General features: G+C 40.0%; 1 protein-coding gene across 3 annotated transcripts in view; it reads left to right on the top strand.

The window, feature by feature from the left end:
- The window catches only part of cadm4 (cell adhesion molecule 4), a 794,942-nt gene that overhangs the window by 617,009 nt on the left and 156,137 nt on the right, over positions 1–21,796 (top strand). The window lies entirely within an intron of this gene.

Here is a 21,796-nt window from a genome sequence, read left to right as displayed (position 1 = left end):
ATGCTGAAGAGATTTGAAGAAAAAATTCTACTATTGTATGATAATGACAGATATGTAGTATTGTTAAAAATGAACATTGTTCCTGTACAAGAAGAGATCAAATGTGACTGCAGGGAAACAACTGGTTCTTTCTTTAAGTCTCATTGCTCTTTTAAACCTCAAGATTCTGTTTTTTTACCAAAATATTATTTCAAGAAAAGTGAATACATTGAGAAGGATATCGATATGGTAGATCAGAACCCAAATCAGCTTTATGTGGTTAAAGTCCATCTCAAAGGTATTTTTGAAATATGAAGATGTACAAAAATTGCTTCCATGTTTATTTTTACAATTACAGCAGAGGTGGGCTAGTGTTAGGGTTTGGGTGGCTTGCTCAGGGTCACATAACATGTTAGTAATGCAGGTTAAGTCCAGGGCCTTAGCAACAAGACCATAAAGTCTGCCTGAAAAAGAAAGATTAACAGGGCAAAATAAGAGGTTTTCTTTATTGTCCAGTGAACAAAAGGAAATCTGCATTAATGAAATCATTGGCAGGAAAACATGCACATTATAATAATAAAAAAATAAATGTTTTGCCGAATTAACTATAAGAAGAATGTAACTGACTTAGAGGGTTTCATCAACTGCAGTTGGCTGGCGCCCTGCCTGGGGTTGGTTTCCTGCCTTGCGCCCTGTGTTGGCTGGGATTGGCTCCAGCAGACCCCCGTGACCCTGTAGTTAGGATATAGCGGGTTGGATAATGGATGGATGGATGGGTTTCATCAAGTAAGGTTATGCCGGCACTCTTACATGTCTTTGTGAGCAAAGCAACAAATGAAAGACTGGTCTCTCCACCCTCGTAATGTCCCTATGCATGCAGAATATGAGCTAATGTTGCTTTAAACCATCAAGAAATGGTTCATCCAGTCACTCATTAATTTTCCATCATATCCCAGTACAGGCACATATGAGCCTATAACCGATTCATTAGTATTAGGTACAAGGCTGGATTCTAGACATGGTGCCAGTCTATTACAGAGCATAATTGTGCCCAAAAACAAATCTGTGTGTTCTTGGGATAATGCAAGAAACTGGAATACCCACAGAAAGCCTACGTAAAAAAGAATGAATGTACAAATTCCATTTCCTGAGATTTGGACCCAGGATGATGGAGCTACTGAGAAATCAGCCGTAATCACTGCACCAGTAGGTCTCCCTGTCAAAAGATTGGAGAGGTGATGAGAGATCAAACTGGTGCATATTGAAGTAATAGCCATGTTGGAGTTAGTGGTGTTAAAAGTTTTACAACAGTATTAAATGACGAGAAATTCAGTTTATTTTTGACACCCAGAGAGGGTTCTCCTCAGCAGACTCCTCATGCCAAACAATGGTATATCAGAAAATCCAGCCATGACATCAATATCTTAACAGTGAAAGTTACAATGAGAGATTACAAGAGGAGAAACAGTGGAATGCACCACTGCAAAACAGGCAAGGGGACCAAAAACAAATAAAAGAGATGGATTCATTATTGATAAAAAAAAAAAGTCACGATAAACACAGAAGGATTTAGAAATAACGAAGACGGACTAGTAGAGAAAAGAAACAGACCTGCTGTCTCCTTGGGCCTAACTACATAAGTGTCGCTCTACCTGCCTGTTAGGTTGGTGGTCCCACTTGCTTGCTTTTTATTTATAACTCCTGCTTGTTCTTTCAATTTCTCTTCTTCTATCTGTCTTTCTCTTTGTTACTCTTTCTTGTTTCTTTGACCTTTCTTCCTCCAGCCAAGATTTCAAGTAGTGATGAGGAAACTCCATGGTGTTTGCTTCACCTCAAGTTTGGAGAAATCACGGAAGTGTTTGCGAATATCGCCAAACTCGGAGAAATACATTGAAGTCAGTGGGGATGGACTAACTGAACAAGATTTGACTAAATAATGCAATCATCTTTAAACTGTACTGGACTAATCGTTTTGGCCAAAAAGTTGACCTGAGCTGTGCGGCAGCAGTGCCAACCACTGCACCGCCATGCCTCCATGAGTTCAAAGGAGAAAGAACACAGTCACAGATGTGCAATCATATATTTCATCAAAACAAAGTGGAAATGCAGAAATCATAGTCAAAAGTTTGAAAAATACATAGGTCTTTTAAAGGCAGAAAATTAAAAGTGGCAGGTCATGATTGAAGCTGTTGGCTCATTCTGTGTTTTGAAGTCATGATGAAGGCTCTCCAAACTGTCTGTGCTGATGCTCTGTACTTTTTCTTCTATCAAAAGATAGAAACATCTTGTAAATAGAAATAAATCTTTTGTTATTTTTTAATATTTCATAGAGTCTCCTGTGTTTTAGACGGGCATCAGGTTCCTTTAAGGTTTATTTTTTATCTCCATGTGGCTAATTATGCATGCATAGGGCACACGCCTTTTCTCATATACTAAAGTGGAACTCAAAGAGCGGCCTGCACATTTGGTGACAAGCAGAGATAACTCATTATTTATGCTGTATTTTTTTTTTTGTTTTCACCATAATTTCACCTTATACAATTTCTTGTATTAGGAATTTGTTAATTTTCGCATACCCCTTTGGGTCAGAGTACAGGGTCAGCCATTGTACAGCACCCCTGGAGCAATTGCAAGTTAAGGGCTTTGCTCAAGGGCCCAGCAGAGTAGGATCTCTTTTGGAGGTAATGGGGTTTTGAATCAGTAACCTTCCAGAAAAATAAAATCTCTCTATTATATTAAAAAGTTTTCGGTCGTGTCTGTATTATTCAGCCTTGACCATGCCCCTCCACACCGCTCACCCAATCATTACTTATACTCTGCACATCCTCTCTCCATCCCACCCCGTGACACTCTCAGTGCTAACTTGCCCTTCAAGGCAGTTGGTTATAATGGCAAGGCAGAAAAAGCAAATAATCTGTTCAAGAACGTTGAATTTTACATTGCGATAGAGAAACAGCAGCAAGACTGATAATGAACTTCAAAAAAGGAAATGAATAAAAAAGAGCTGCTTATAATAAAAATTAAGAACAAAGAGAATCATCTAATACACGAAAAAACAGAAGAAATATCCAGAACAATTTGCACACATAAATGCGAAAAAGCATTGCTTATAAAATGTAAGTTACAGGATAAAGTAATTCATAATATTATAACTGTCTGGAAAAGAAATTACCACAGAGGCAGTGTATCCTGAAAAGCCATGCAAATGTGGTTGCTGTGGATAAAAAATAAAGTAACATTTTGAGAACCTGCATTATTTTCTTATCTGTTCTACCACAGAGTGTTTAATGCATGTAATCAACATTACATACCCAGGGGGGCAGGCCCATTCAGTGTTGGCTTTTATAGTTCCAGTGCTGGCCTCGCAAAGCATTATGGGGCACTAGGGAAAAAAGTTCTCCTAAACCGAGCAAATTATCAGTAAATAATTTGATGAACCACGGTGAATGTGAACACAGCAAATTTGCTGATCCACACTATTGCAAGCACCTAAATTCTCTGGTATGGGGACTGTGTGGGCCTTTTAAATCTCTCATAGGCTGTCCCTCCGTATCAAGTGCTTGGACCACTTCCAGGGTCAGGAGAGTTTCGTTGAACTTATCTGGCTAGAGCTCTGTCTAAGTCTTCCTGCATATCTGACTGACAACTTTTACATAAAAGGCTAGTCCAGACCCCCTCGATTTGACACCACGTGTGTCAGTAGGAAGGCCATAGGTATACTATTTAATAGCCTCTATGTTGCGTTTCTGAGAATTCTGTTTCTCTGCACTAATCATCTCTTGGATGTCTGCATAGTTGGGGCCTTGTACCCCCTTTGGTGGTCTCCTAATTCTTCTCCTCTATCTTCTCACTGAGCTGTAATGGTAGCCTCCACTGATTGCCCTCTCTTTTTGTGACTTTTGTTGTTAAGATATCATCTATAGATGTCATAGGTGGATTTCCAGTTTTATCATTTTACTAGCCAACCCGCGGCGTAACATACGCCGCATAATTATGTATTGATGGGTGAACACTTGCTGAACGACACGGTTGTCCAAATGGGGTGGGTTTGTGGATACCACTGTGAGTGAATGAAAAGATGGACCTCTGGAGAGAGCAACATACAATTGTCCGTGACTGAAAGCGGGATCGTCTGTGACGATGGAGGCCATGCTGGTGAAAGTTACTTCGTCGGTAGGGATAAGTTTCAGCACTTGTTCATTAAGGTGTAGCGAGTCTTCGTTGTTGACGCTTAATGTAGCTTGCGTACTGAGTTGTTCCGGAGTCACAGTTGAGAAACACTTTTTTAATGTCTTTTAAGCACAGGGAAAAAAATTAACATGTGAAACATCCGTAATGTAATAAGCCACCAAGAAAAGTAACATTGCAACAATGCACGCTACGATCCGATCGCTGTAAACAGAAGTGAAAACAAAATCGAGCCCGGTGCATTCTTTAACTGCCTTGTAGTGCAATGGTAGTGCTGCTGTTTTGCAGTAAGGAGACTGTGGAAGATTTTGGGTTCGCTTCCCGGTTTCTCCCTATGTGGATAGCGCTTTGAATACTGAAAACACCGGTATATCAATGTAATGAAGTACAGTGATCCCTCTCTATATCGCGCTTCGCCTTTTGCGGCTTCACTCTATCGCGGATTTTATATGTAAGCATATTTAAATATATATCGCAGATTTTTTGCTGGTTCGCGGATTTCTGAGGACAATGGGTCTTTTAATTTCTGGTACATGCTTCCTCAGTTGGTTTGCCCAGTTGATTTCATACAAGGGACGCCATTGGCAGATGGCTGAGAAGCTACCCAACTTACTGTTCACTCTCTCTCTCTTGCGCTGACTTTCTCTGATCCTGACGTAGGGGGTGTGAGCAGGGGGGCTGTTCGCACACCTAGACGATACAGACGCTCGTCTAAAAATGCTGAAAGATTATCTTCACGTTGCTACCTTCTGTGTGCAGCTTTTAAGTATGCTGCACGGTGCTTTGCATACTTAAAAGCTCAAAGGGCACGTATTGATTTTTGACTCTGTTTTCCTCTGTCTCTCTCTCTCTCTGCTCCTGACGGAGGGGGTGTGAGCTGCCGCCTTCAACAGCTTTGTACCGGCGGTGCTTCGCATACTTAAAACAGCCCTATTGATTTGTTTGCTTTCCTCTCTTGCCTGAAGAAGGGGCCTGAGTTGCCTCGAAAGCTTGCATATTGTAATCTTTTTAGTTAGCCAATAAAAGGTGTCATTTTGCTTGGCTTTTCTCTACTCTCTATTTCTGACAGTCTGTGCTCCTGACGCGCACTCCTTTGAAGATGAAGATATGTTTGCATTCTGTTAATTGTGAGACAGAACTGTCATCTCTGTCTTGTCATGGAGCACAGTTTAAACTTTTGAAAAAGAGACAAATGTTTGTTTGCAGTGTTTGAATAACGTTCCTGTCTCTCTACAACCTCCTGTGTTTCTGCGCAAATCTGTGACCCAAGCATGACAATATAAAAATAACCATATAAACATATGGTTTCTACTTCACGGATTTTCTTATTTCGCGGGTGGCTCTGGAACGCAACCCCCGCGATGGAGGAGGGATTACTGTATTATTATTCTTATGCGTCCAGCGCTCTGTCTCTCGCGCACCTGTATGCGTGTGTGTCGCTCGCTCGCTGCACGTGTTCCTGCAGGCATACCAGTAAGTGAATGAAAAGATGGAACTCTGGAGAGAGCAACATACAACTGTCCGTGACTGAAAACTGGTTTTGGCAGATACATTCACATCTTTTTGAAAGTTTGGCCCTGTGCCTTATTAATTGTCATTGCAAAGGCAAATCTAACAGGAAATTGTCTTTGCTGAGATGCATGCGCAGGCTCTCTCTCAGCAGCACAGGAGCCTTCCCAGCCCCCCCCATACCCCCCCACCTCTCTCTCTCTCTCTCAGCAGCACGCGAGCCCCCTCCCCCTCTGTCTCTCAGAAGCACATGAGCCCTCTCTCTCTCTGTAACATTGCAGCAGTTGTATAAACACTTTTTTTTAAAATGAGTTTTAAGCACAGGGGGAAAAAAACCCAGGCTTCCTGCTCAGCTGATGCGCAGGCTCTGTCTCTCTCTCAGCAGCGCGGGAGCCTCCCAAGCCCCCGCCCTCTCTCTCTCAGCAGCACAGGAGCCTTCCCAGCCCCCCCCCCCCCCCCCCCCCTCTCTCTCTCTCTTTCTCAGCAGCACGTGAGCCCCCTCCCCCTCTGTCTCTCAGAAGCAGGCGAGCCCTCTCTCTCTCTCTAACATTGCAGCAGTTGTATTAACACTTTTTTTTTAAATGAGTTTTAAGCACAGGGGGAAAAAAAAGGAACATTTGAACAAATCCAAACTTTATGTAAAAGCCAACCAAGATAGTAACATTGCAGGAGTTCACCATTTTTAATCAGGCGACTGACAGTAGTGGAGTCAGGCACAGAGAAGGTCAGCTGCTGAGAAAGCGTCTCGACTGTTGCGGGGCGGTGAAGCAGGTGAGACGCTAATGAAAAAGAGGCACAGGGCTTATTGGTTTTTAAAGACTGCTTCCTTCATTGTGTTTTAACCTCAGTTTTAAAGGATTGCGCGGCTCTCTCTCTCGCGCTGCCTGTGTGTGCCTCTGTCTCTCTCTGGCGCTGCCTCTGTGTGAACCAAGGTTCCACTGAGGTTGACTAATGAAAAGTCAACGTGGCTCAGAGCTGCATGTGGACTGTGGCACAGACAAACAGAAATGACGGCATGTTTTCCAAGGCGTCGCGTCCGAGTTGGTGGGCGTGGCTCTGTGAGTTGTCGTCGTATCCAATGGTCTTAGAGTTGGTGGGCGTGGCTCCTTCCTGCGTGCGCCATGGGTGTCTTACTTGTTGGTGGCTTAGTGAATCCACGCCCCTTCCGGCGTGCTTTCCATGGGCGGCTACTTGTCTTCCGGCTTAGTGAATTATATATATAGATGTTACCCTAAAAGGAGACATTTTCTCATTTCATGCCTGCAGTCTTTGTCAATGTGAATCTCTAAATCCAGGATAGTAGTCTTTCACAATCAGTACTACTTCCTTATTTATCTTCACTCACTTGATGAAGTCAGTTGACATCAACTATTGGCACTGCTAATATACCCAAAGGTGCATGTGAATGCATTTGTGTGCCCCCTATGAGTGACTGGTATCCAGTGTCTCCTGCTGGGATTGATCAGGTCTTAAAACCAGATACTTTAGACAGATATTTAAAAGTTGGATATCTAAACTGAAAGTTGGCCAATCATTAAAGGTGCGAAACAAATGCAAAGAAAAGCATGCATGCATCCATTAGATGACAGACGCACCGCTGAGAAAAACGAGCATGCAATCATTAGAACACAATTTATGTCTGGCGCTCCTGTTGCTGGATGAAGTCTGTGCTTTCTTTGCTGTGGCTTCTGTGAAGTCACTGAATTGCTTGTCTGCTTCTTTAATTTCAGCAGTGACAACGAGATTTGCTCTGTTTTTCTTGGCTGCACGGGGTTGCGCGGATATTTGTTTTTCCATTCTTTAGTTTTCTTTCACCTTTATTTTTAATGTGGGTATTATGCTTTAGTTATTTCTTTATCTTTTTGTCCACACTAGAGACTGGGTTTCTTTTTTATATTTGTTAAATTAGTAATTGATTGGCTCCTGTAAAGACCTGGTAAAGGCGTCGCACTTTACAGTACCATTAGGGAAACTTCAAAAATATCTTGTGCATGGAACTTCTCTCATTATTACTTTTCTGGGGGTCGAGCCCTTTTAGTTTTTCTGCTAACTATGGATGGATGGATGATTCTCAATTTACAGTTTTCATCTTTCAACCTAGCATGGAGGGATTGAACAATCAGCTTAGTGAAGTGGTGACGTCAAGTTGGGCCATGATGCCCTGTAACCAGAGTGACAAATGGATTTTGTGTAACCACCTGAGGAGAACAGTTGAGTTGAAACATTCTGTTCATAGACACAATTCATCGGAAGATGGCACAAGAAGCTATTAGTGAAAGAAAATGAACTGGCACTCACAGTGAAAGATCTCAGAGTAACGGCTTGCATTGAATAAAGGACAAGTTCAGCCAGAAGCCAAGCTATTCAGACTGAGCACAGAAACTGCTATTAAGAAGACAGTATGGTGGTGCAGTGTGGCTAAACATCGGTAGCTGCCAAGCTAAGAAATCGCTGGTGACACACTATGTCATACTGGCATTTCCTGGAATTAAGTTAATGATTAGTTTTGTAGATTACTGTGTTCAACATGTGGTCTCTTCTTACTATACTATGCAGAAAGTCCTCATAAAAACTCAATTCCAAATACTGCAGCATTTACACAGAATTAGCTTCATCAAACATGCCAGAGGAGTGTGTTTGTTTCCTGAATATGCACTTTCTTCCACTGCCTAATTTGTCTTTATATCATCATGTTCCACTCATACTTTGGTGACAACAAGCTATACATGAAAAACATTTTTACATATACCTGCTTCAGTTTTTGGATGAAAACAGTCTTCTTCAGCTAAATTCTAACATGTCAGATTTTCTTTTTAAATTAGGTGACACTTAAGGTGGTGTCCCTGCTGTCTTTAATAATCTGGACATGAATACAATCGAATAAGTTGGTTAAGTCTGTAGTTGATGCCAAACAAGGTGGAATCAATTAAACCGTTGTACAGGGACTTGGATGGCATACTGACTTGAGCAGATGTGGGACGGATGAGATTTAATGTAAGTAAATGTAAAGTTTTACATGTAGGAAGTAAAAATGTTAGATTGGAGTACACAACATGAGGTCTAAAACTAGAAAGTACACCTTATGAGAAGGATCTAGGAGTCGTAGTGGACTCATCACAGTCTGAAATGAATTTCCAGTCCAGACAGTGTACAGAAGCAATCAAGAAAGCTCATAGGGTCTTGTGTTATATATCACAATGTGTGGAGTACAAGTCTATAGGGAGGTTATACTTCAATTACGAGGGACGTTCAAAAAGTTTCCACACTTTTTTAACTCCATTTATTAAGAATTTCAAAAACAAATTACATCTTATACTAAACTGCAAGGACAACCAGATTGCCAGACAGAACTAGTCACATGACACTCTCAGACACGACCAATTACTACTCCTCCCACCTTCACCGTTTCCAACAAAAATATAAAAGTGCAGAAATTTTTTGAATGTCCCTCATATATAATACAGTAACAAGGCCTCACCCGGAGTACCATGTTCAGTTTTGGTTGGCATATTACAAAAAAAGACTGAACAGCACTAGAGAAAGTCCAGAGAAGAGTGGCGTGTCTGATTCTGAGATTAACAGGTGTAAGCTAAGAGGAGAGACTGAAGAAATTCAACTTTTCAGTTTAAGACAGTGAAGATTAACAGGTAACATGATTTGAGAGTGTAAAATTATGTAAGGAATAAGTACCATTCATCCCAGTTGTTACTTTAAAATTAATTCTACGAGAACATGAATATATATATGGTTGGAAAATTGTTAAGGGCAAATTTCATACAAATGTCAGTGAGTTTTTTTTTCATGCAAAAAACCAAAGAGATATGAAATAAATTACCAAGTGGTGTGATAGAAAACAGGCTTTAGAGACCCTTCAGATCTGGACATGATGTTATGTTGGACAATCTAGGTGGATGGGATGGACGAGCTTGTTGGGCTGAATGGCCTGTTCCCTTCGCAATGTTCCTAATATTCTAATTCACCATTTTCCAACCTGGGCGTCACCTGATATGCTAATGGAGTTGTGAGAAAATATTTAAAAATCAAAAAAGGAGGTGAATGTCAATATTTCAAACAGCTGGGGTCGTGAAAAACCTCAGAACCAACACAGCTTGGGAACCTCTGTTCTAATTGTTTCTCAAGTTCTCCATCGCAACTTGGAGCAGGACATTTTCTCTTGTCTTATCATCCCATCGTCCTCTATGACCGGTGTTTGTGTTACCTTTAAAAAAATAACCTGAATGTTGAATCCCACATCCAAGCTGAGGTTAAGGCGTCACCCTACCACTTACAATGTCACTGACCCACAGCCTTTCCATTCTACATGCTGAAGTCCTTTATCACTGCTTGTCATGGTTACTTCAGTTCTCTCTTCAGTTTTCTTTTTTCAGAGATTCTCAACCGGTTAGAAGTCCAAAGTGCATATGCAGTGGATTCAGAGAGTATTCTGACCCCCTCACTTTCTGCACACTTTATTGCATTGATTTAATTTTAAATGGATACATTTACTGTTTCTGCCCATCAATCTACCCTCAATAACCAGTAATGACAAAGTGAAAATATGTCTTCGGAAAGGTTTGCAGATGCATTAAAAATCAAAAACTGAAATCCACTGTATGATATGTCCCTTGTGACTTGGACCAAATACATCTCATTACATTTCCAAAAAACATAACTGCCAAACTGTTAATTTATGAAGTAACAGTAACACCCCAAATTGCCTCTATGTGTTGTTTTGTTATAAAACCATGAGACTTCTGACATTGGTGATCCTGAAGTGCCGAAGCCTCTCCACATAAGAAGGGTTAAATCAGTAAATGGAAAAAAGATGAAAGGGGTGGTTAAGCACTCCGACTGTATCCCTTGTATTTAAGCGTTTACTAGATATCACTACAGAGTACACCGTAATGAAAAGTACACAGGCACATTTTGATGGCATTTACTTTCATTTTACCACATTAAAACTGAAACGTGGCGCATGCTATCACAAATGATAACATGCACATAAATCCACGTGAAATTAATTTCAGACAGACACTATTTTACATTCATTTGAATTCATATGCTAAAGCTATAAATTTTATATCCAATTTTTATGTCTCCTCATTTAGGAATAAATCCATCTTTAATTGAAATGTTCCCTTTTAAGTACGCCATCAGACATTAACCTTTTAATAAAAAATATACCCAAAACTCAAGTTTTGTTGAATACCTTTATCAAAAGCTTTAAAATGTATACTAATAAATATAGCTCCCCTGAAGGATATAAAAAAGTCAAATAGTATAAAAGCTCACTTGACATGAATTTCATAAATGTTCAACGTGAGCTAATCTCCGGTCCCAGAAATGAAAGGCTGTGAAATAACAATGGCTGCCCTTTAAGTATTCTCCTCACCTGCTTCCAGCTGGTGTCAGCAGCTTGTCCGGCCCTGGCTGTGCATTCTTTGTGCCTCAAGATTGACTCACCTTGACTTGCCCGTCTGTGCCTGTCCTTAGATAGCATGCATATGGAAGCCCTGGATTTATTTATCTATCCATCCATTCTTTAATTTTCAAATCCACTAATTGAGCTCAACGTCATAGGGGACCAAGGTCTGTCCCGGTAACGCTGAGTGCAAAGCAGGAACCAGACATTGAAAGTGTGTCGACCCAATTACAGGGCACATGCTGTACCCTTCAACCTCTCTCCCATCTGCTGACGTGAGGAGAAGGTGCCGTTATCTAAAAATGCATTTAACACCATCTTTGCACCAGGGCTGGAGGTGACTGCTGCCCGGCTTTGCTATACTTATAGGATTTACTTGTTTATCGCCTGCTGCCCATTGCTTCGTGACCTGCAATTAGACCAGCAGGATTTTGCTATTTTCTTCTAAAACCAAGCTTGAAATTCTGTTCCCCGTTGTTAAATCCAAGCGAAGTGAAGTATTTTTATATTTAAGCACAGTAACACAGGTCTGTAGGATAGCATCAATAATAAGATGAACCACATTCTCCATTTTTGCATTCATTCATTTTCTGTGCCCATTGTATACTATTTGAAATTGAACCCAACTTAGTAAGAAACTGGTGCAAGACAGTAATCATATCTGGATAGGACAAAGTTCACCACCAGCCATACAGGAATTCCAAACATATAACATACTGCAACAAGCTTGATGATGACTTTCTTCTCAACAGTCAAAATGGGATCAATAGGTTTGTATTGATTGATAGTCAAAGCTGTAAATTCAAGGGGGTGCAGAGAAATGTGGAAAAAGGCCCCAGAAGTAACTGAGAATAAGTGATTAGCCATACAGACTCAGGGTTGCCATAAGTGCCGGTTTCCCTTGAAATATCCTCTTTTTAGATACAGTTTGGGCCGGTCAGTTTGTCCGGGTTCTTCACACTGCAGCCCATCATTCCGAATCAGGTTTACTTTTTTCAATTCATTCCCCTTTTTTTAAGTTTTACCTACTGTAGAATTCTTAACAAACATTAGAGAAACCTGCAACAGTGCTGCCATGGATGAGTGGTTCTCAAATAGTGCACCATGCACATTATGGAAGTACTATAATTACATTAATTAATTACACAGGGAGAAACTCCAAGGGGGACACCACTCTCCCCGCTTCATGCTCTGACATGATGACAAACTTCATGTCCCGTCACCATGGGCAGTCTTTTTTTATTACGTTCTTGTCTCAAGAGATATGGTAACCCTACAGAGGAGTGATCTGTTCATACGACTCCCACACAGAACCAACCTTGACCCTGCCTGCGCACTACGCTGTTAGTTCTGCTAGCATCTGAATGCTCAAAGTGTCACCCACTCCAGCTTCTGCCTGCTCCAGATCTGAAGGTTAGAGAGCTGTTTTCTAATACTGTCCCCCCCTCACATGTACAGATTTCATCCCACTCACCCACAGCAGAAAATTCATTCCCTGCACTAAAATTACATCATACAGACAAGTATTAAATCGAGTCCCACCAGACTTGTGCAAGAATACACACCTCCAGCCCAGTCACCCATTTATTGAGCAGAATGAGGGCAAATTATTACAATAATAAATCACGGGTTAACTCACCCAGACACGTTAAGGAATCTCTCGCTCTTTCTTTTGCAGTCGGAGAAGGTGCCATCAACCTCTCGGGTTGTTTTTTTTTTTTTTTATAACAAAGGCTTTGGAGCATGTCAGGAGACATAATGTTTTACTTCTATAATATGTGAAACTTCTGATTCTCTGGGGAGAGGGCGGACAGCAGGATTCAATTTCAAGCAAGGGACTCCTGCCCTACCACTATTCACTTTATTTCTTTTGAACCAACAGTCACATCTATAGGTAATATTTATTTGGCTTTCTGACTGCCACACGTTGGAAGAAACTTGCCACACTGCAAAAATTGTTCAGGAATGGTTTGAGGAACATGTCAAAGAGTACAAGGCGTTGACTTGGCCTCCAAATTCCCAAGATCTCATTTAGATTGAGCAACTGTGGGATCTGCTAGAAAAGAAGTCCAATCCATGGAGTCCCCACCATTCAGCTTACAGAACGCAAAGGATCGGCTGCTTATGTCTTGATGCCAGACATCACAGGATACCTTTAGAGATCTTGTGGAGTCCATACCTCAACAGGTCAGAGCTGGTTTGGCAGCACAATAGGGACCTACACAATATTAGACAGGATAGATAGATAGATAGATAGATAGATAGATAGATAGATAGATAGATAGATAGATAGATAGATAGATAGATAGATAGATAGATAGATAGATAGATAGATAGATAGATAGATAGATAGATAGATAGATAGATAGATAGATAGATAGATAGATAGATAGATAGATAGATAGATAGATAGATAGATAGATAGATTACAACGATTACAGCTTCAGGTCTTCTTGGGTAAGCCTCTACAAGCTTTGCCACCTGGATTCAGGTAGTGTATCCCCGGTCCTTCTTTCAAATCCTCTCAAACTCCATTAGTTTGGATGGGAAACATCTGGACTGTGTCCGATTATCCTAATACAATTTACTGCACTCATATTACAATAATGGCACCTAGCAAGAATAAAGCTGTTTTTGTTAATAGTAACATTCCATTAACAAAGAAATCATTTGTGACTAACATCATGGCTCAGTGACCTAGGTCAACCCTCAATTCATTTATTTTGAGGCAAAGTAGCTTTGACAGACATGATGATGTACTGTGCATGATAGCTGATTTATTGGTAAGGTAACTGGCTTAACCATCAGTGTTTCATATGGCCTGTACTATACATTGTGACAGGAGTCATGTCATTACATGTGTTGGGTGATAGTGCTGCCTATTGAGATGCTGGCACCTTATGCCTCTCCCTGACCCACAGAATGCAGAGGAGAGACGCTGTAATGCAGAGCCTGATCTTGCGCTTTCAGTTGCAGAGCACAGCCAAATACTAGTGAATGCCTTTGGTGTTTGGGGGGGGGGGGGGGGGGGGTGAGAGATTGCTCTTCCAGCCAATGAAGTTCTGCAGCATCATGACTGAATATGTATGAAGCTGATTATCATGTCCCATATATGGAAGTTTCAGGGCAGCATTCACATTTGCACATTGAAGAGGTGAGTATTATTTATGCAGGATCAATTGCTTAGAAATATGTGTATTCCAGGATTTATAAATCTGGTTTTTTTGGTGTATGCGTGTATGCATTTTGCTTTTGTTTTTTGGGGGTGGTAAATTTTCATGCTCGAATCCGCACAAACTTTTATAGTTAAAATGAATATTTGGTTACTCTAATCTGGTTTGAGTAATCTCATTTGTATGGGTCAGCCCAAATGATAGACTTGCACCCAGTGGTGGACCTTCATTTTTGGAGCCCTGTTACAACCAGTTACAAGGTCTGGGTAACCACTGTTCATGAAAACAGTAGGCATTGGCTAATCTAACACCATTCACCTTTATTACTTACCTTTCTTTTCTTTATATACCAGTTATTTTTGTATAGGGGTAATTAAAACATTGTGTCCTACACTTCTTGTCTAGATCGCTATCACAAGTGTTTGAAAAGTCAATTACAATGCTAGTGTGATTCATATTAGCAATGTGATTGCCTTCTGAACGACTCCCATTTTTTGTTTTGACACATCATCTACGGTTTGTATCTACAGAAGAAGATATTTGTATTACCTTTCCAATCATTTTCTGCATTTTAATTGGACAGAGGTAAATTGCTATTATTTATTGTAATAGTATGACATGTTTAGTATAGTTTAAGGTTGTATTAGAGTACTAACAATACCTGTTGAAGACAAGTAATAAAATAATTAAAATAATTTGCTATCACTTGTTCTATGTGTACCTTTACCACATTTCCTCTCTATTCGCATGTGTGTGAACATCTCCTAACCGGCGTACCCTTTCTTGAGTGCATTCCCATGAAGCCTTCTACTCAGACTCTTGTCATTATTTTTGTCCAGTTTCCTACTTGTTATCTTTATAGACGACTCTCCCAGCATACTTCACATGAATTTACTCCTCCTCGTGCATCTCACATTCGCACTTCTTCTTTCATCGCGTCACCAAAGTCACACTGACAAATCAGAGTGCTCAGAAAGATTGAACACACAGATCTTAGTGTTTTATTATATAGTAGATTCATGTAAATAAAAAGTTCCTGAAATGTTGTGCATTACGCTAACTGCTTGCAACAGAATATACTTTCATTGTTCTGATTACAGCTAGTGCTAGATAAATAATTTTAACAAAAAATGTTAGTTTCTGTCATAGAATAGTGTTTTAAATTATTTAGAATTATTTTATGTTAAATACATTTAGAATGAAGCATCCTTAATTTGAATGTTCTTTTTCATTTATGGCTATCCTACATCTTATATATAATTTGCCAGTCTCTTCACTCACTCACACACATCCGTCCGAAGCCGAATGCGCAATCGCCTTCTGCGCAGCTGCCCGAAAAACCTTACGAGACCAACATCGCGGCAGGCGGCGGATTTACGGCCGCGAAAATTCAAAAAGAAAGGCGACTTCGACCATCATCGCTGCAGGCGGCAGATTTACGGCTGCGGAAATTCAAAGAGAAAGGCAACTTCGATTAAAGCTCTAGAGGCCTGAAAGGCGATTTCGACTACAGCTCCAGGCCTAATTACGCATTCATTCAATACACCTATATCAGGTTTGTGGTGGTTATACTTATTACTTACTATTCCACTCGTGCCCGTTTCATCTTATGTTGTCGAAAATGGGCTCTTTGTTTAGTAATACTATAATAACCCTTTCATTTTTATTTTAACTGTTGTTTTGTTTTGAATTACACTACATTATTAATATTAAAATGTTTAAGTAATGTGGACTAAAGTCATTTCTGAGGCTTCTCCAGGATTATTGTCCCTGAAGTTTAAGCTTCATTAGTTTCATAGTAGTTCTGCTCCTACCTGCACCCCACTCAGAACCAAACAGGTTGTGTGGGGTGGGGCCACTCGAGGATCAGGGGCCCCCTGACGTCACCACTGTACGGAACCGATGTCTGCCCTGTGTCTGATGTCTTTTATTCTTCTGCCATATTTCAGACCTCAATTTCCCTTAATTTTGATGAAGTTTAAATTTAAAAACGGATCAAATACTTTGAAAGCAACAGAGATGAAATTAGATGGAAGCCTGCATTTTGTGTAGATTTCATAGACATTCGTGGATATGAAATGCATTGATATCCCACTTAAATATTTACTTTATGTTGCAATAGCGAGTGTTTGCTATAATATACTCAAGTTGTATATGTAATACACAAATGGATATGTGAAAGTAAATTTCATACACTCCCCTTCCAGAACAGGAGATCCCATACAAATGGCATAAATGGAAGGGAAGGAAGTGGCTTGCTGCAGCTCCAGGATTCTTTGGTACGCATTTCGTTTTAACAGCAGTACAGGGAGCCATGTTGTCTCCATAAAATGGCAACATTATTAAATCCTGCTGTATAATTGCATATTGACTGGGTAATTTTCCTTGCTGCTATGGATTTTATAAAACACTGCACATTTTTTGACACTTGTGTGGTGTGCAATGCATGCCTTTATCTTATTAGAATGGAGCCATGATTTAGGGCTCGGAGAAGCAGGAGTTCTGTATCAATATCTGTGGCACATTTCAAGATCTGCCAGCACAACTGGCTGAAACTCAGAGCAGCTTTTTGCTGGCAGAGAATGCCTTTTAGTGTTTATTTCTGCTCTTCTTTGTTATGTATATGTAAGTCTTTTGCTTTCTTTAGAGAGAAACCGCAAAGAATCCAAAGTTTAAGTTGATGCATTTACCTGGCACAACTGCTTGCCCATGATAGCGGTAGGATTAATCAGTCCTTCTTGGGGTTTGGATATCACGCGCTTTTACGTGCACATGCCAGCGGTGCTGACAGTAGCTTTCCTCTTGACATATGAGATTTGATCAGGGGATCTGTGAGCAAAATCTACCCTTGTAGTACAATTCATTTATACATTTCAACATCCAGAAGAATAAAAGTGACTTATGCTGTTATTTTGTGGCCACCGAAGAAAACCAAATGCATTAAAATGTTCTCCATCAATATTCCATACTATTGCTTCAAGACTGGAGGGGTCAGTGTTTTCAATCCACCTCAGATGCCAGGCCAGTAAAATTGAATAAGAAACAGGAGCTACACTTGAGAGGAATCAGATTTCTGGATGGATGACTTGCCAGCAAGCTACACCTGTAAAGTAAAAAAAAAAAAAAATAGTAATAAACGAGAAAATCCAATAAAGCTGCTGTGCCTTCCCATTTTGCTTCTGACCAGCTGCTGAGCCTCAAGGTCACCCCAGGGGGCTGCTGATCAGATACGCCTGCTCTCAGAAGGCACCGTTCATTTCTGTTGTGCAAGTTCACTGAGCAGTGGCACTTTTAAAAGTCATTTATTGCCACTTTCTGCTCATGGTAGTCACACAGGAGTGAGCATGCCGGCCTTATGCTTGTTGTGAGCAGCGGAGAGGTGACAAGAAGTTCAGAGCCTCACTAGCAAGACTCAGTAGCTCCATAGTGGTCAGTTTTCATAATGAGATGAGGTAAATTGAAACCAGAAGACTGTCAGGCACAAAAATCACAATGGTGCCGGGTCGTGTACTGATAACTGACACTTCCTTTACGCCAGACTTCAGCAGAGTTTATTTCAATCTCCTCTTTACAGGATCTCATTATTCTCCTGCATGCTGGCACAATAAAACAGAAGATGAGAGACTCCAAGGACAAGGCATAACCAGCTATTAAAAAATGTGATGTGGCCAGCCCAGAACTTTCTCAATACTTAACAGCATGTGTACAGCATCTAGAGTGAATTCACCACATTGCGCGCAAGATGCAATGCCACTGCTGTGTTTGAACGTTCTGAACTTTAAAAACTCAAAATGCACTAAAGCTTTTGTTTACAAAGTCTGAAATGTGTGTGGCAAACTTCTGACCATTGGCTTGGCTGTTGAACAGTTATCAAAAATTTTTAACTTTAAAAGCTAAAAGCACAACATTTATCATTCACCCAATACCTAATCACCTCTTCAGAGTGAAAAGTGTAAGCCCTCCGTAACGTTTTATAAGAATCCGCACGTTATTTCTCAAGAGATGGTGTTTGCCAAATTTTTGCCATGGACACAGAGACATAGACATGCATCTTTGCAAAACTCCTTTAAATATGTTCTAATAATAAGTTCCTGCTGAAAAGTGGATTTGATTTTGTCATGAAAGTAATACTCCTCCAAATATGAAACATGTTGAAAGTAACGTATGGAAAATAAAAAAGTTAAAATAGGGTGATTCTCTCTGCAGGATTTGGAGCGCATTCTAGGCTGCCATTCAGAGTGTCGGACTGCGCACAGCAACATTCTGCACGATGTTTGCTAACTCTTGACATACTACATTGTATTGAAAAGACGTCTGTGCTCAAAATGCAATGTCCTCTTCACTGACCAGAATATGCAACAACTTTTAGGTTTTAAGAATTGCCTTGTAAAATACATACCAACAATTTAAACTGCAGAATTCACAGCATTTTCTGGCATAGATGTGTTGGCTGTGAAATACACAGCACCAGCACTCTAAAAGGCTGTTAGTCATGTTGTAAAAACAAAAATTCTGTCTTATGATGAGCGTGTTCTAAATAAACTCCCAACAAGCTGTGAATTATCTAGGTAGATTAGCCAGTTACCCGGCTAAATAAGGGCAGTGAAATGACCATTGCTATCTGAAAAGCTGGAAATTATGGAAATAATACACATATACTGTATAGGAAAGGGCAGAGTAGGCTCTAATACCTTGGAGACTGTGTTCCTTTAATGTGGGAAGTGAGATCCTTCACATGTTCTATAACTCTGTAATGGCCAATGCCATTTTCTATACTGTGGCATACTGGGCTGGTGATATCACTTCAAGAGAGACCCACCGAATCAACACGCTAATTAAAATGGCAATCCCAGGTATGGGACACACTTTGGACCTCCGGAAGTCGTGGTGAAGGAGAGAAATTAAACAAAACTGAGTGCCATTGTGAACAATGCTGCACGTCCTGTCTCTAAAACACTAACACTGAGTACCTTCACCAGAAATGTGTCAAGAAACGCTATGGGGGCTCATTATACCAATGACAATACATCTGTATAATGCCTTACTGGGACTGGGACTGCCAATACATCCATCTATCTATCTATTATAATGCGTTTCATTTTCTATCTATCTATCTATCTATCTATCTATCTATCTATCTATCTGTCTGTCTGTCTGTCTGTCTGTCTGTCTGTCTGTCTGTCTGTCTGTCTGTCTGTCTGTCTGTCTGTCTATCTATCTATCTATCTATTATAATGCGTTTCATTTTCTATCTATCTATCTATCTATCTATCTATCTATCTATCTATCTATCTATCTATCTATCTATCTAAAAACAATTCTCATAACTAAACTTCTTCTGCTATCTGGGTACACTTTTAAACTGACAAATGCACACTGTCCACTAGGGAAGCCGTGTATAGTGAAGGAGAAAAACAGCATCATCTGGATCACCCAGTTAGCCATGTAAAAGATAACATCCACTGAACAAGATACAGTGGCAAGGACAAGTTTGTTAGAAATAACTGTATTTAAGTGTAAATCTCTCTTAAAATATGGGCTAATCTTCATTTATGTTAAAATAATGAACAAAAACAGTGAGTATATATATAATTTTATATATATATATATATATATATATATATATATATATATATATATGCACAGTATATATACATAAAGTGCTTTCGACAATGTTTGGGACAAAGACCCACTTTTCCTTGATTTCCCCCTCTGCTCCATAGTTTAAAATTACAAATCAAACAATTCAGACATGATCAAAGTGAACATTGCAGCCTTTTATTTAAGGGGGTTTACATACATTTCGGTCACAGCATGTAGTAATGGCAACACTTTTTCTACACGGTCCCCCCATTTCAGGGCACCATGATGGTTTGGACACTGCAGTGGCAGGTCTATTAAAGCAGTCATATTTAGGTCTTTGTCGCATATCGCTTGCAGGCAATGACTACTTGAAGTCAGCGATGCAGAGACAACGGCCTAGTTGCTGAGGCTCTTCTCTGGTGATGTTCTGCCAATCCTCTAATGCAACCATCTTCAGCTTCTGCTTGTTTCAAGGGCTTGTCCCCTTAAGTTTTTTTCTTTAGCATATGGACAGCATGCACAATTAGATTTAAATCGGGTGACTGATTTGGCCATTCAAGAATTTTCCATTTTTTAGCTTTGAAAAACCCCTGTGTTGCCTTAGCAGTATGTTTGGAGTCTTGTCTTGTTCTAAAATGAAGTGCCGTCCAAAGAGTTTGGAGGTATTTACTAGACCTTGAGCAGATAAAATGTTTCTGTGAGCCTCATTCAGGCTGTCAGCAGTTCCATCATCAATGAAGATAAGTATTCCAGGACCTGTGGCAGCCATAGATACCCAACAGCCATAACACCCCCACCACCATGTTTAACAGATGATCTGGTATGCTTTGGATCTTGGGCAGTACTTTTTCATCTCCACACTTTGCTCCTGACATCACTCTTCTACAGGTTTATCGTTGTCTGTCCACAAGAGCTTTTCCAGAATTCTGCAGGCTCTTTGAAGTACTTTTTTAACACATTATAGAGGGTACTAATATACTGTATGTATGTGTGTGTGTGTGTGTGTGTGTGTGTGTGTGTGTGTGTATACACTGTATATTAATAAATTTAGTGGGAGAGTTGCTTGTTAGGTAGCCCAATACTCTGTTCCTCTCTGAAGAATTTATTTTTTTTTATCTGTGATTAGGTGTTTTCTTTAAATGATTGTTTTCTTGTATTTCTGAAGTATGTGTCATGTCAAAGTTAATTAAAACTGTAGACATTTAAACTGATTAAAGAGGTTGAACGGATTGCTATTGACAAAGTTTCTGATATGTATGTGGACAAATTTGTGGATTATTGGAAGATTAAATTTAAACATAGCTGCACATTGGATGCATACACATTATTAATATGGGGGTGTGTAAAAGCTTGGATACTCACTGACTTCCACACAATAACAACTGTGTAGGTTAAGATATTCTTAGGGTATGTTTTATCAGTTTTGAGCTACTTTACTTCATTTTCTGTTTAAACAAATCTTTATGTCTTTATGTGTATTCATTTTGTCATTAGTAATTTCTAATTTCTAAAACTTGTTTCATTGCTCTGTACTTGTACTCAGTGAAGAGCCCTATACAAAAATGAATTGAATTGAATTGAATTGAATTTAGATGAGGACATGCAGAGCACTTACTGGAGAAGCCAGGTAGACTTGGAGACCACATAAGGCCCACAAGGAAAGCCAGTCAGTAGAGGAAACACAGAGCATTTGCCTACAATGTAGTCATTTTAGTTAAGGATCATACAACACACAATGAAGTAGGCTCATTGTAGCCCCGTTATTCCAAGTGATGGATTGTGGAGTCTGCTTGCAGATGTTCAGATGTGGACGTTGTGTAATGTGTATGCATCTTGCTTCAAAGGTCTCCTCTAGAAACTGAGGAATACTGAATGAACAAAGGCTTAATGTAAACTGAGTACTGCTCAGGATGGCAGCATTGTGAGACAGGGCCATCAATGT

Source organism: Erpetoichthys calabaricus, chromosome 17 (assembly GCF_900747795.2).
Source record: "Erpetoichthys calabaricus chromosome 17, fErpCal1.3, whole genome shotgun sequence".
Lineage (NCBI taxonomy): Eukaryota > Metazoa > Chordata > Cladistia > Polypteriformes > Polypteridae > Erpetoichthys > Erpetoichthys calabaricus.
The sequence above is the reverse complement of the archived record's forward strand: the minus strand, read 5'-3'. Positions and strand labels throughout refer to the sequence as shown.